The 13,546-nt window shown below is 43.4% G+C and overlaps 4 long non-coding RNA genes across 4 annotated transcripts; 2 read left to right on the forward strand and 2 right to left on the reverse strand.

Moving 5' to 3' along the window:
• Window positions 1–468: 468 nt before the first annotated feature.
• LOC116654560 lies at window positions 469–1,886 on the reverse strand. The gene is made up of 2 exons (XR_004309791.2): window positions 879–1,886; window positions 469–816 (listed from the first exon to the last, which is right to left on the reverse strand). It is a non-coding gene; the product is annotated as an uncharacterized LOC116654560 (long non-coding RNA).
• An 8,662-nt stretch (window positions 1,887–10,548) lies between these two features.
• LOC123258397 lies at window positions 10,549–11,951 on the forward strand. Its single transcript, XR_006508057.1, has 2 exons — window positions 10,549–11,587; window positions 11,687–11,951. It is a non-coding gene; the product is annotated as an uncharacterized LOC123258397 (long non-coding RNA).
• On the reverse strand, window positions 11,622–12,201 carry LOC116654542. The gene is made up of 2 exons (XR_004309775.2): window positions 12,066–12,201; window positions 11,622–11,984 (listed from the first exon to the last, which is right to left on the reverse strand). It is a non-coding gene; the product is annotated as an uncharacterized LOC116654542 (long non-coding RNA).
• A 60-nt stretch (window positions 12,202–12,261) lies between these two features.
• LOC116654540 lies at window positions 12,262–13,025 on the forward strand. Its single transcript, XR_006508056.1, has 4 exons — window positions 12,262–12,370; window positions 12,438–12,602; window positions 12,659–12,856; window positions 12,909–13,025. It is a non-coding gene; the product is annotated as an uncharacterized LOC116654540 (long non-coding RNA).
• The last annotated feature ends 521 nt before the right edge of the window (window positions 13,026–13,546 follow it).

Below are 13,546 nucleotides of genomic sequence, written 5' to 3' on the forward strand. Positions count from 1 at the left end.
TTGTTTTTATCGGAAAGTTGTTGAGGAAATGCCGAAAACAACAACCCCGAACCAACAAAACACGCACATTTATGGCAACTGGGAATTATTTATTTTCCAAAACATTTGCCCAGAATATGGCCATGTAATGTCCAACTTGAACTTTAATGGGTTTTTCCTCCAACTTCCCCGAAAAGGCTGTTACATTTTTTCTCTCTTTCTGATAGCCTTCCCCCTCCTTTTCCTTCTGGTTTTACTTCTTTTGTCATAATTTTACTGCCAATTTCAGCAACTGGGAAAGTTGGCCGACTCTCGCACTTACACGTATTTACGTTGCGATTTTTATTTCCTGTAATTTTTACGATATTACTTATTTTTATGCAGCTCACAGCATATCGGGGCGGGGAGTGCTGTAATGTGGAAAAAGGGGGGACCGGGGGATGTGTTATATATGGCGGAGAAGTTGGGCCGAGCAGCGTTTAGCTTTCATTTTGAATTTTATGCCATTTTTATTGCTTGTTGTGCGCCATGTTGCTGTCGTCGTCGTCTTTGTTGCTGCTGTTGCTGCTGCTGATGTTGCTGTTGCTGTTGCCGTTTTCAGCCGCTTTTACTGTTGTTGATGTCGCTGATGGCAGCCGCATTATTGGTTTTTGAAACCCGAGCTGGGCCCTCGACAGAAATTAAAATAAAATGCGAAGTGGGGTGTGGCCCACCCGAAGCTACAAACATATCTACCCGAACACGGGAGGATGGAAAGAACAAAGGAGCCATTCAGACACGGCACAGCAACTCGTTTCCAAATTCCCCGCAGCAACATTAGTCAATTGGCATTCGAGACTGGTTAATATTGTAAATATATAATATTTTCGCCGCACGGCGTGCTTGCCATTGTTGCTCACCATTACGTATTGTTTTTACAGTTGCCCGGCTTATTTATTTCTAGCATTTGTTATTATTTAATTTAAATATTTATGCAGCGTGTCTGGCGTGACTATGGCGCATTATAATTACCGCAACAACAGGCCGATAAGCGGCCCGTATACTTGATATTTAGCTACGGTCTCGTTTTCGAGGTTTCGCTGTAATGCTGGACTGTAATGCTGAATGCCCCACCGAACTATATGGGCAATGGGTAATGGCTACGTGCTGCTATGGCTCCGACCTCGTTAAGGCTCCGCCTTTCCGACTATCCGACTATCCGCCGATCCAGCGATCGAACATGCACTCTCTATAGCTCCATACCTATATAGTTATATACCCTCAATAGTCACTACTTATTGCCGTGTGGGCAGACGTTGTACCAAGCAGCCTACTTACACATGCCACAATGCAATGCCTCGTCTGCGGTGTCTCAATTCAATTGGCCAATTATTGGCCATTTTATGCCGCAATGCAACGCGCAGCCTTTCCTGGACATCCCAGGTGCACTCCAAACAGTTGCGCCCAAAATCAATGTAAATTTCAACAACATTTTGTAACTGGCCTGAGTGGTTTTTTATGGAGAAAATGTATATTCAATTATTTGATCGGCCTAAGTGTCCTCTTGAATCCCATGACTGGCTTAAGAACCATAATTATATACATTGTTCTTAATGGTTTTCCTAGAGACACTTTTCCAATAAAAGTTACGAGTGTCTTTAAATCGCTTTTAACATAGTTTCCCTGTTTATAAATAATTGTATTTTATGGGCCTAGCAGCCCGCTTCGAACCGTCCGCCCTTTGAGGGGAAATTAACGTGAATGCAATTAAATACACATTGAAACCTTTGTAAACCTGATAATCATCTCGATGTCTGCCACACTACATGCGTTGTTTGTTAATGTCTGCGCCATTATTTGATTTATATTTTCCATATAAACACTCCACTGCTTCTGCTTCAGCCGTTGCTTTTGCTGCTTTTGTTGCTTTGCTGCCACTTATTGATGTTTGTCCAACTCGCAATCATTCAAAGACCAAACCAGTTGGTCACTCGACCATTTCCAGCATAAAGGGGCCGGAAAGGGGTGGCGGCAGCCCGGGGGAATAGGGGAATACTGGGCTAGCGGAGACAGGCACTCGTCAGTGGCCATCGATCAGGCGATGGTAAATGTTTTTCCAATTTATTTTCATGCTTTACTTGGCCGACGAGCAGCGCTAACTTGGCCAGGGACTTGGCTGCTCTGCTAGTTTCAGTTTCAGCTTAGTTTTTCGTGCAATTAAATTGAGTTATTTGCGTTTTGTCTGGTCAAAGTTCTTGCCAGTGTCTCTATCTCGACACCGGAAGAAATACTTTTTATTTCAATTTAGAGCAACACTAAATTATTTACTGTTCTAATGAATCAAATCCAACTTTCCGCATAAAAGGTTAAAGATTTCTCATTTAATTACTTACTTCAAAACCACCTAAGCCTTAAGTAGATCATTTTTGTAAGAATCCTTAGAACCCAAAGGATACATCATTTCTCTGAGTGCCTGGCAATCTATCCATCAGACCATCGAGTCTGTTCGTCATTCTGTCCGTGCTTTAAATTGAATTGGCCTTTGTGCGGACACTCGTGCTCTCGTGTATGCCATACATGTTCCCATTCCCCAACCGTCGACACAATAAAATCCAAACAGAGCGACGCTCATTGAATAAATAATCGAATAAAATATGCTGCTGTGCGACTTCTTCACCATTTCTGCTCTCCTTTTTGTTGCGAAAATATCCAATTTCCAATTTCAAATTCCAATTATATTGCTCTACGCTTTTTATTATTATTATTGTTGTTACTACTACTCCTGTCGCCACCAAGAGCAATGAAAAATCAATATTGACATGAATGTTGACTGGAGCCGGAGGAATCTGAATTTCTGTCACTCACACAGGCGAACAGCTCAATAAGGACATGGCTGCATGGCTGCTTGCCTCCAAGGAACTTGCATCCACGACAAAGTTACTGCCAAGTCTTGGCAAACAAACCCATCTCCATTGCCATCGCCATTCCGAGCCCAGAACCCAGAACCCAGAACCCATCTACATTATGATGGGAATGTCCATAAGAAGTTGCCACAAATGCACACACGTTCGTATTCATACGTTTTTCCTTTGTGCAGCTGTGTGGGTTTGTGCGGGTTGAAAGTGCAACTGCAACGAGCAGCATCTCATAGAGGAAAACTTTTCTAGTTCAAATATTTAATAGCCAGACGGCTTGGTCCAAGATGAGCACTTGCGGCCCCTAGAAGTAGGCAATCAAATGTTTCCCATTTTTGCATGCAAATTTCGAATGGATGGAAAGACTTAATATATTATATTATATATTTATGTAGATAGGTAGATATATGTAATACATGCATGTATATGTCCCTATGTACATGTATGGAATTTATAAGCTTTTATATGTTTGAAATGTATTTATTTAATCAAGAAATTATTAGCAATAACCCATTGTTATTTCAAAATAAGCTATTTGGAGAAGAAGTATTCTATATTAAGATATATATCTGTAGAATAGTTTCAAAACCGATAATCCATCTTAAGAAACAATTTTTTCATTCATTTCAGCAATTTTTTATACATTTTCACAACATTGCACATACGCCCTGTTAGCAGAAGTTCGAACTGAAGGGCTTTTCCTGGGAAGATTTCGTAACTAATTGCTGTCATGTTAGCAAGCCAAATGGTCACATCCGCTTTTCAAATCCCTTTCGTACCATGTACTTCAATCAATTGAAAATAGTTTTTAGGTTTTTATACCCTTGCAGAGGGTATTATAATTTTGGTCAAAAGTGTGCAACGCAGTGAAGGAGACATCTCCGACCCTATAAAGTATATATATTCTTGATCAGGATCACCTCCTGAGTCGATATAAGCATGTCCGTCTGTCCGTCTGTCCGTCTGTCCGTCTGTCTGTCTGTCCGTCTGTCTGTCTGTCCGTCTGTCTGTCTGTTTCTACGCAAACTAGTCTCTCAGTTTTAAAGCTATCGAGTTGAAACTTTGCACACACCCTTCTTTCCTTTGCAGGTAGTACATAAGTCGGAACGGCCGGGATCGGTCGACTATATCCTATAGCTGCCATATAACTGATTGATCGGAAATGGCATAACTTCGTTGTTTTTCAAGTTAGAAGGTTGGGACTTTCTATGGATTCTTATTTGGTCCAACTTATACGATCTGCCAAATTTCATAAAGATCGGTCGACTATATCCTATAGCTGCCATATAACTGATTGATCGGAAATGGCATAACTTCGTTGTTTTTCAAGTTAGAAGGATGGGATTTTCAATGTATGCTTCTTTGGTCAAAATAATTCGATATGCCAAATTTCATAAGGATCGGCCGACTATATACGATCCGCTGTATATCTAATAATATAGATGCGTGGCGCCACCTATCGGACTGCGACTGAACTGCAAGGGTATATAAACTTCGGCTCCGCCCGAAGTTAGCTTTCCTTTCTTGTTTTTTTTTAATTTGGCTTAGTCAGAGCGGAAATGTTGCTACTGTAGCAGAGCAACAGCAACAGCAGCATCCACAGCATGCGGCGGCAAATAAATTGCTTAATTACAAATATTGCAGACTCTCCGACTTTCCGACTTTGCAAGGAAGTTGTCGCCGAGAACTTCCCAGGCGCTGTGAGAGAAAAATATGCGCCAGTCCAGAGCCAGCACTGACTGTCATGCAAATTAGCAAGAAAAATTGCATGCCAAATGTTGTTTGTGTAGTCACAGCCAAGTCAAATGTCTATAATTTAAGCAGAAAACAAGCGACAGATACATGCTGCAGCAGCAGCAGCAGTCGCAGCAAGAGTCGCAGCAGCAGGCAAATCTTTTGCCGTTTTTCTTTCCTTTTTGCTGCAGCTTGCTGCTGTTGCAAAATTTATACACGCGGCTGCCGCAGTAGAAAAAAAAGTATATTTTTAAGAAAAAAAGGCAACAAAAAAAATATAGCATTACTTGCTGTTGCTGGCTAATTTGCCACAGCAGGCAATGGAAATTGTTGATGTGCAAAAATGTTGCTGTTTCTGTTGCTGTTGTTGTCTTGTAAATGCCATAAATTAGTTTGTGTCAACAGACACAGAGAAGCGGAATTAAAAATTGTATTCCATTCCTGTTTTTCTTATTTTTATATTTCACTTATTTTATCTCTTATTTCCCCGATGTCCGTTTCACATCCTTTTTTTCACCCTCCATTTTCTCCCTCTCCAATTCAATTGAATTTATTATGTTGGCCTGGCCGTTGCCCACGATTTTGGATTTGACTTTGTCGGAGAGTGCAACTTGTTTTTTGGCCAATGCTATTGCTATTGGTATTGGTAGTGCAGCTTGCATATTTGGCATTGGCATGCACACAAAATTATTGGCCATATATTTTGGCGCTTATGGCCGCACAAGCTGTGAAGGTCGAGTGGGTGTTACAGTGGGTTGATATCCCGAGGCTGCAGGCAATGGATGGTGACTGGTGGGGGAAAATGCCAAAATCAATGGGACACAAACACTCTCGCAAATCCACAAGCCAGAGATTGCAAAATTTGATAAATGCCATTTGGAAATGTTTTGTAATATCCAATGAACAATAAAACCAAATTGAATTATATAAATGGGAAATGCTTGCAAAATAGTTTCTGGTCCTGGTTGGAATTTCATTTGTAGATGAAGCTGGATGATTTAGCCAGAATGTTTTTATGTCCATTGCGGTTTTTGTTATTCCATTTCTGAATTTAATTTCAATTTTTGGTTTTTTTCATCTTGATGGTATGAATATAATATACATAATAGTTTTAAAATAAATTTCAATTTAATAGTCTTTGGTTAGAGTTTATATATCAATGTTAAAGGCTTAATTAAAGTAAGGGTTAGGTCTCTTTTATTATTATTACTTCCCCTTTCTGAAATATCTCTAAAGTGCCATCGATGCAGCTTGACAATTTATCAAGATTTCCGTTGCGTCATAAAGTCAGCAGATTTTCAAGTCAGCTCAGCAGAGCGCATCGCATTCACTCGAAGGTCCACTTAAGCATTATATATGGAATATATATCTTGGAGAGTCAGACCCCATTTGGTGGGTGTGTGCGGCAATTGAACAAATTGCCAAGCGAACAAACAACCCACGAGCTGTAAGCTGTGAAGCTTGAGCTCATAAATAAAATGCCAAAAATCCTAATTGTAAAAGTTTTCATTTTTATGACAAAATTATACCAATATATTACGGGGCGAAGATCCAGCGCCATTCCACTAAACGCCACCCGACATCCACCCACCCACCATCATCCATGTGGGCCGAGAGCTCTTTGGTAGCTCGTTAGGGCAATAAAAAAGACGGAAAGAAAAATGAAATCAATGGCAGGGCAATTCCCGAACCAGCAGCGACAACAAAGTGCTGCGAGGAATTCCGAGTTCCGTGTTCCGAGCTCCGAGCCCCTGGCCCCTGGCCTCGAGCAATAATGAAAACCTAGAAAAGCAAAAGGAAATCCCACAATTCACGAACAACAATGGCAAATAAATTAAATTAGTCACAAGCATATTTCAAAATTGTACATAAGTGTACAGCCGCCGCATCCACGATCTCTATATTGTAAATGGTTCTACCTCAGGTCCTCTCTTTCGTCGGACTTATCTCCATCTCTGTCATCTCGGTTGTGGGGCCAAGGATGCAGGCCAGCAAATAAACCATAGAAAGCTGAGCACTGGGAGGGCGAGAGACACTTTTATATTTCATTTTATGTATGCCGTGGGCGAATGTTACATAAAACCCGTTTATGGCCGAAAAAGGGTTGGGTCCGGACGAATTTTACGATAGCCCGTCTGTTCGCCAGCAACTATCTATCCACTCATCCCGCAACTCCCCCGAAAACTCAGTCAAATTACCTCCCAAAACGGGAGAGGAAATAAAAAGAAGCTTTTCTTATTCCCCAGTTTGTTTTCTTATATATAAATATCCTCTTTTTGTTTGACTGAGCCTTTAAAGGAGTTTTCGCACACCCAGACGAACCATCCGCCACTGTATTCCCCAGATACAGATACGAGCCAGTCCGCACAGATACAGATGCGAGTTCAGACACACACACGCCGACACTCGATTGAACCTAACGACATAATAAAACCGGCATTTTTATGCATGTCTGAGTAACTTCATGAGCCAGACCAGACCCGACACCCCCCATTCGCCCATCCGCCCCAACCACTTGCCCACTTTTCCACACCCCGGCACCCCATCATCCTACCACCCTACCACTCATCGTCCACCGCCACGCCTTGCAGGAGTTTTCCTCATTTTCGCTTCCAGTGCAGACAGGCGACCGTCTGTTTCAGGTTCACTGGAAGCGGGGATTCCCGTGGGCAACCAGAGGGAAATGCGTAAAGTCGGTAAGCCGGAGCAACAGAGAGAGAGGGATAGATTCTGCGCACTTCTCTGCTTTCTCTCCGGCTTTCTCCTACACTCTCCGCTGAATGCGAGGAACCTGCGCATTCGAAAGGCGTGTCACAGGAGCAGCGGGAAAACAAAGGAAAACGGCTGCAGCGGCAACAGCAACAGCAACAATGAGCCGCATTTTGGGAAGGTCGTTTGCCAACAGTTGTAAAATGGCCCAAGCCGCACAGCTGGACACGGATAAGGCTGGCGAGAGCAAGACAGCAGCTGGTCGGACGAAAGAGAGCGACCGATGCTCGAAGAAGAGGGTCACACATTTATGCAACGAGGCGTCGACCGGCATGTAATTAACTTAAGCCGAGCCATCCCGACGACATCGGTGGGTGGCCGTGTGCCGGGTGCTGGGTGGTGCTCGACGCTAGTGGGTGAGGGGTGACGGTGACGACTGGGCGCCACTAAAGTTGGGTGGTGCTAAATGTGGGTGTCAATGGGCGAATGCCGAGACACTGGCTGCTATCCACAGACGAGAGCTCTGAGCCTCGGTCTGGAAAAGTTGCCGCACTGGGAATATGTAGCAAAGTCCGTGTGTAATCGCGAACAAGTGCTCTATATGTATATGTATAACTCGAGGTCATTTGCCGGCACCCGTTCAAACAAATGAGGCACTACATACATATTAATGCTCAAATGTCGGTCCCTGCATAGAATTTTCACTTACAGCTGTGGTCAGTTCCCTAGGATATTAGATAGCTTGCTAAATAGATTGGCTTACTTGTCTCCTCCTCATAACACACTTTGTCGAACAATTGGACACCTAGGCGTATACATAATTTTCTGTATTTTAGTGGCAACCTTTCCTCTACTATTTTCGCCACAGCTGTGGGCGTTCTAGTTCGGCGTACAAGTGCTTGTGTTAGTTCAAGTTAACAAAAGTGCCAGAGACATTTGCTTTTTGTTGTTGCTGCTGTTGCCGCTATTATTGTTATAACATATGCTGCATATGTGGCACGGATGATTGTGCTTGCACAACTTCAAAATAAAAGTATTAAAATGAGAAAAATGAAACACTTGCGACAACAATGCTGCTGATGCACGAACCAAAGACCCGGGTTCTGGGCTTGGGGTTCCTGGGGTTCTGCCACCGCCACATGTGTGTACATAACTCAGGAAACTTGGCAAAGTCTTTCTTGACACGACCAAAGTGACGGAGACTTGGGGCGTATGAATATTTCAGAAAAATGATGATGAAACTAAGCAGGAATTCCATTAGCAGGAAACATGGTGCCATTTTTGACATTGAAGCATATTAATGGGGTGGCTTTGGCTTAAGAGCGAAATGAATGAAATAACAAAAGACATCTGTTATGTGTACACAAGTTTTTTTAATTTTTTATGCAAAACGCCGACTCTTACATTGATTTTCTTGAAGCTCTTGGAAAATAAAAGTTCCAACTACTTTCCCACTCAATCTATCAAAATTCGCATCAATCAAACGCCCCTCCACTCAGCATAGTTTTCAACTCAATCAACTGAATGGCTGCGGCGGCCACACCTCTCGATCCCAAGACCCACCTCATTCATACCAAAAACGAAGCCATAGAATTCCCCCCTTTTGACCATCCAGTTGGAGGGCCTTAATTGAAAATTGCTGTCATGAAAAATACTCATAAACTACGATTCTAAGAAGTAGCTCAGACAATCGAAGGTATTGTGTGTGGATAATATAAATTTCACATAACAATTGTACAATATGCATAACAATGTCGAGTTCCAGTTTCAATACACCGAACCTCATCAAAGTCTGGGGGCCCCAACAAAGAGCACAAGTGTTCCGGTGGACCCCAAGCTAACAGAAACCCAACTGAGTCGATCCGATCCGAACTTGCCTGACAAAAAAAAAAGCCTGAACGAAATGGAGGGAAAAACTATTGTCTGAGATCCGGGGGGCTGGGTCACGAAAATAGTTAAGCATGTATAAATCAAAACTTATGAATTTTGTACGACAGAAGACGCGTTGAATATCAGCTGCCTTTGTCTCCAGGAAAGTGCTCGAGCGCATCCATAGAAGAATATTCGAGTGGCGGCCACCACTTCAACCCGTTCTCCGGGTCGAGGTCTTTTGGAGCGACCCGAACACACACTGGGATGTGCACCGAGAGAAAATCTATCCTTTGACTTATGAATCACAGAGCATGCAGTATGTCCGACATTTTTTGCAGTGCCCTCGACTAAGACAAACAATATAAACTTCAAAAACGCTTGGTTGCATATCAAATTAATTACAGAACGAGGCCCCAAAAAAAATAAATAAAGAGGTGGAGAAGGAGGGACGGGAACCGACCCGACCAGTCTGTCTGTCTGCCAGTCTGTCAGACAACCCTTGAAGATTGTTTTCTTGCGCCGAGGGCTGCAGGGCCCGGAAAGTTTTTGTGCACAAAAGGCGAGTTAAGCTTTTGTGACTGCACAGGGGGAGGGACATCTGGGAGGGAGGGTCTCGGGCTGAAGGACGATGATGCGGATGAGGACGAGAACAGGGTACGAGACGGGGGGACCAGGACGAGGCGACAGCTGACAGCCAACAACTCATGCACAGTGAAAACTGAAGGCATAATTTATGCCTTCAAAGTGGATTGTTCAAAGAAAACTTGGAACATTTTTCCCCCGAACAATAACAACACCAACGGCAGCCCGAGCACGTCCTGTCCTCATCCTCATTCTCATCCTCGGTACGTTCTTGTCAACATTGAGAACAATAAAGTCGAAAACAAGATGAATAGCCCGGCCCCGGCATGGCATCGAATTGGATATGCCCTTTACAGTGTTTATTCCGGGGAATCTTCAGGGATTTCCTCAAATGAAGTTTTGCTTCGAATGACAGGAAATCATGTTCTCTGATTGAAGTGAAATAATGCACGAGGACATCTCAGGTCATTTATTTTAATTTTTGAATTCGTTTGTAATTACTTGAGAATACTGGAACATGAAACGAATTTTGATTACTAATCAGAATTACTTCTGAGAAGAAACATTGGAACTACGGCTTGTGTTTAGGCCAGAGCCTTCATACATTTTTAAGCAATCATCAGACATTCAAGGTAAGTCACCAAGTTCCCCGAAAAGGGCATTCCAAATCCTCGCAAACTTTGTCCAGATCAGTGCGGTTTTTGTGTGTTTTTCGGTCATGACAAAACAAAAAAAGCTGCTAAAAAAGAAATAACTAAAAACAACTAAAACTAAAAATGCGAAACAAAGCGATATGCGGCTACAGAAACAAATCCAAAACCAGGACAGCACCCAGAAAAGAAACAGAAGCGGACCCCGACCCCGAACCAGAGGCCGAACCGAAACTCATTCATTCCCCAGTTTTGGTGTTCAAACAGAATCGTTCGAGACCACAGAAGATTCCCCCGAAATGGGCCGAGGAGTACCAACGGCTCTGGGGATTGGGGATTGTAGGCTTTCAATGGGCAAAACTCACGCACAGCCACGCCCCCTCCGTCCCAAAAAATGTTATTTTAACTACATTTTGGCTCTTTATGGCGCTGCTCACCCTCCCGGTCCCGATCCATTGTCTTTGTCTTGGCAGGGCTTTGTTCCTTATGCCGGAATATCGTACACTTATTAATACATAATCATTTTTGTTGGGCCCCGGCAACATGAGATGGAAGATTGGAACGGAGGGCCTCAAAGGTCCCCACGGACAGAAGAGTTCGGTGTTTGGTGTTGTAGATGACCATGCCTGTGTGTGTTCTTGCCCATTCAAAAAAAAAATAAAGCAGTAAAGTCGTAACAGATATGAGAGCAGAGCTCCTATCGTGCCATGGACAAGCCTGTGGTCTATTGTCGTTCGGATCGGGTTCTAGGAAATCCAACCTAGTTAGTGAATTCGAGCTGACTGCCCCGAAAATGTGTTTTTTGTTTTTACCTCCCAGTGTTGCTCTTCTCCGGTTTTGTTTTTGTTCCGAACTGGTTGCTTAGTTGTGCAGAAAGGCCGATTACTCGAATGAGTATAATTTGTTCATGCTGTAGTTGTTTCTGGCTTACTACAGAAAAAATTTGTTTGCCGCTTCTGCGAAATATAAACTACAGAGCACTCATTGTACATGTGCACAAGCCTGATAAATATTTTCGTATGAAATGCATTAATCTGAGCATTAGTTACGCCAGAAGCTGGAATCCGAGGTGGAAGGATCCCAGAATGCTTTGGAATTTGCAAATTGTCAGATAGCTCAGCCATCTGCGGACAACAATAGAGTTAATAACAAGGTTTATACAATCAGGTATCCCACCCTCCCCAAAAATAGCCACGTGATATCCACTGTGGATCTCTTTCTTTATTCCATCTTTGCTAATGAGCCATTATACATACAATCTTTCAGACGAGTGTGCAAATCATTTCCGGTCCTCTGTCTGAGCCTCACAATTAGTCGGACAGCTACATTGATACAGATTCAAATGCAGATTGGGTCTGAACAATCATGGCCATATATCCAATCCGATTCATTTAGCTAAAGCTCGGGATGAGGCGGAAAGGCCAGTTCCTGTCGCCCGAAATTGGCAAGAAAAGCAGCTCGCCAGTCCAAAAAAGAAATGCTAATGAGCGGCGAACAAACGGGTCGGATCGAAAACTGTTGGCCAGTCCATTGTTGAGTGAATAGTTACCAAAGTGGATGCACTCTAAAAAAAAATTATCTATTTAAAAAGTGTAAAGGTAAATGCCAAATTAAATCTACTGTTTGACAAGGATCTCGCTTATACCTTCATAATTTATTTCCCATTCCAATTATATATTTTTTTCTGTGTAAAAGACACAACGTCCCTCCGTCTGAATGACCGACTGAGTGACTGAATGAGTACTCCAGTCTATGGCGCGACGCACAATTCAATTGAAACTGTTTCTGGGGATTGGGATTGGAACTGGGTTTGAGTTTGGGTTTTCCCAAACTGGAAGAACAAGGCTGCCGGCTTACCTTTCAAATTGATGAACAGCAACAAAGGCCGCCCCGGGGACAAAAGAAAACCGAGCATAGAAAAGCGACTTTCAAAGTTTCCAACGCGACAAGGTGAGTGTGTTTTATATACACATTTTTCTTTCTTTTGCGAAATTAATGAACTATTCAAATGTCAAAGGATCTGAAGGCAAGAAATGCCGAACAGTTGGTGACAACAAAACGGGCCAACAATAAAAACGAGTCCAGCCAAGAGAAACCCTAAAAAGATTTTTCTCTTTTTATGAGATTCCCTTCCCCAATACCAGATGCCCCTCCATCCGTCTTCATACTTTTTTTCCACAGTGTGAGTATGCGCTTTTACGAAATTCAAAAAGCAATTTACAAAAGGCATCGTGAAAGGCGATACGCTGGCCCGTCTCCAAGCAAACTCGAGTCTGGAGCCTCCAACCTCGAGTCTCCAGCTCTAAGTGCCACTAAAGGACGACGTCGAGGAGGAGGACGACGAGCATCAGGTCTCAGCCCTCATCAGCATCAGCATCAAAACTCAAACTGAAACTCTGAAACTCAGAAACTGGGATGAAAACGGCAACACATACAGTACGTAAATGAGTCGTCCGTGCTGGGTTTTTATTATCATTGCGTTTTATAGACAGTTTTACGAGCTAACGAAAGTGGTTCTGGCCGCCAGCCGAAGGAGAGGCCCGCAGATAATGCCCCCGACATATTTGGGGTTTTTACGATCTCGCGCGGACGTCGCCGCCTTTGACTGCTCTCTGCCATTGTATATTGGGCAAATTGTAAATCACACTTGCCCACAGATATCCGGACAAACGGGCCAATGGGCACACGGACAGGCGGACAGGCGGACCGTCGGACTGGCAGACAAGCGGACGGAGAAGCAATGTATTGCCCCACATTGAAACAGACCCCCACACGCGATAAAACATCGCACATAAGATGTACATATATTAGCGTGTCTGTTAAATTGTTTTTAGTTGCCGACGCGTCTGCAAATGAGCCATTGTTGAAAAAAAGGGCTGGCCTGGGGAGAGACCCGGCGGTGGGACTACTGCGTATGTGGGGTGGCTGGCAGTGCTTAAGTGCCGGCATTAAAGCGCTTTAAATGCTGCCCCGCGTACTCATTCTCGACCGATGTTGCATTGCGAAATTGCTTCATGCATCTGCAACACTCACAAACAACCACTGGGACGGTGGGTGTGGGGGTGCCGGATGGAGGTGGCTGGTGTGAACTCATTGCGAACGGCTATTCATTGCTAGGGTTGTGTT

The sequence above is a fragment of the Drosophila ananassae genome, chromosome 2L, assembly GCF_017639315.1.
Source record: "Drosophila ananassae strain 14024-0371.13 chromosome 2L, ASM1763931v2, whole genome shotgun sequence".
In the NCBI taxonomy this organism is placed as follows: Eukaryota; Metazoa; Arthropoda; class Insecta; order Diptera; family Drosophilidae; genus Drosophila; species Drosophila ananassae.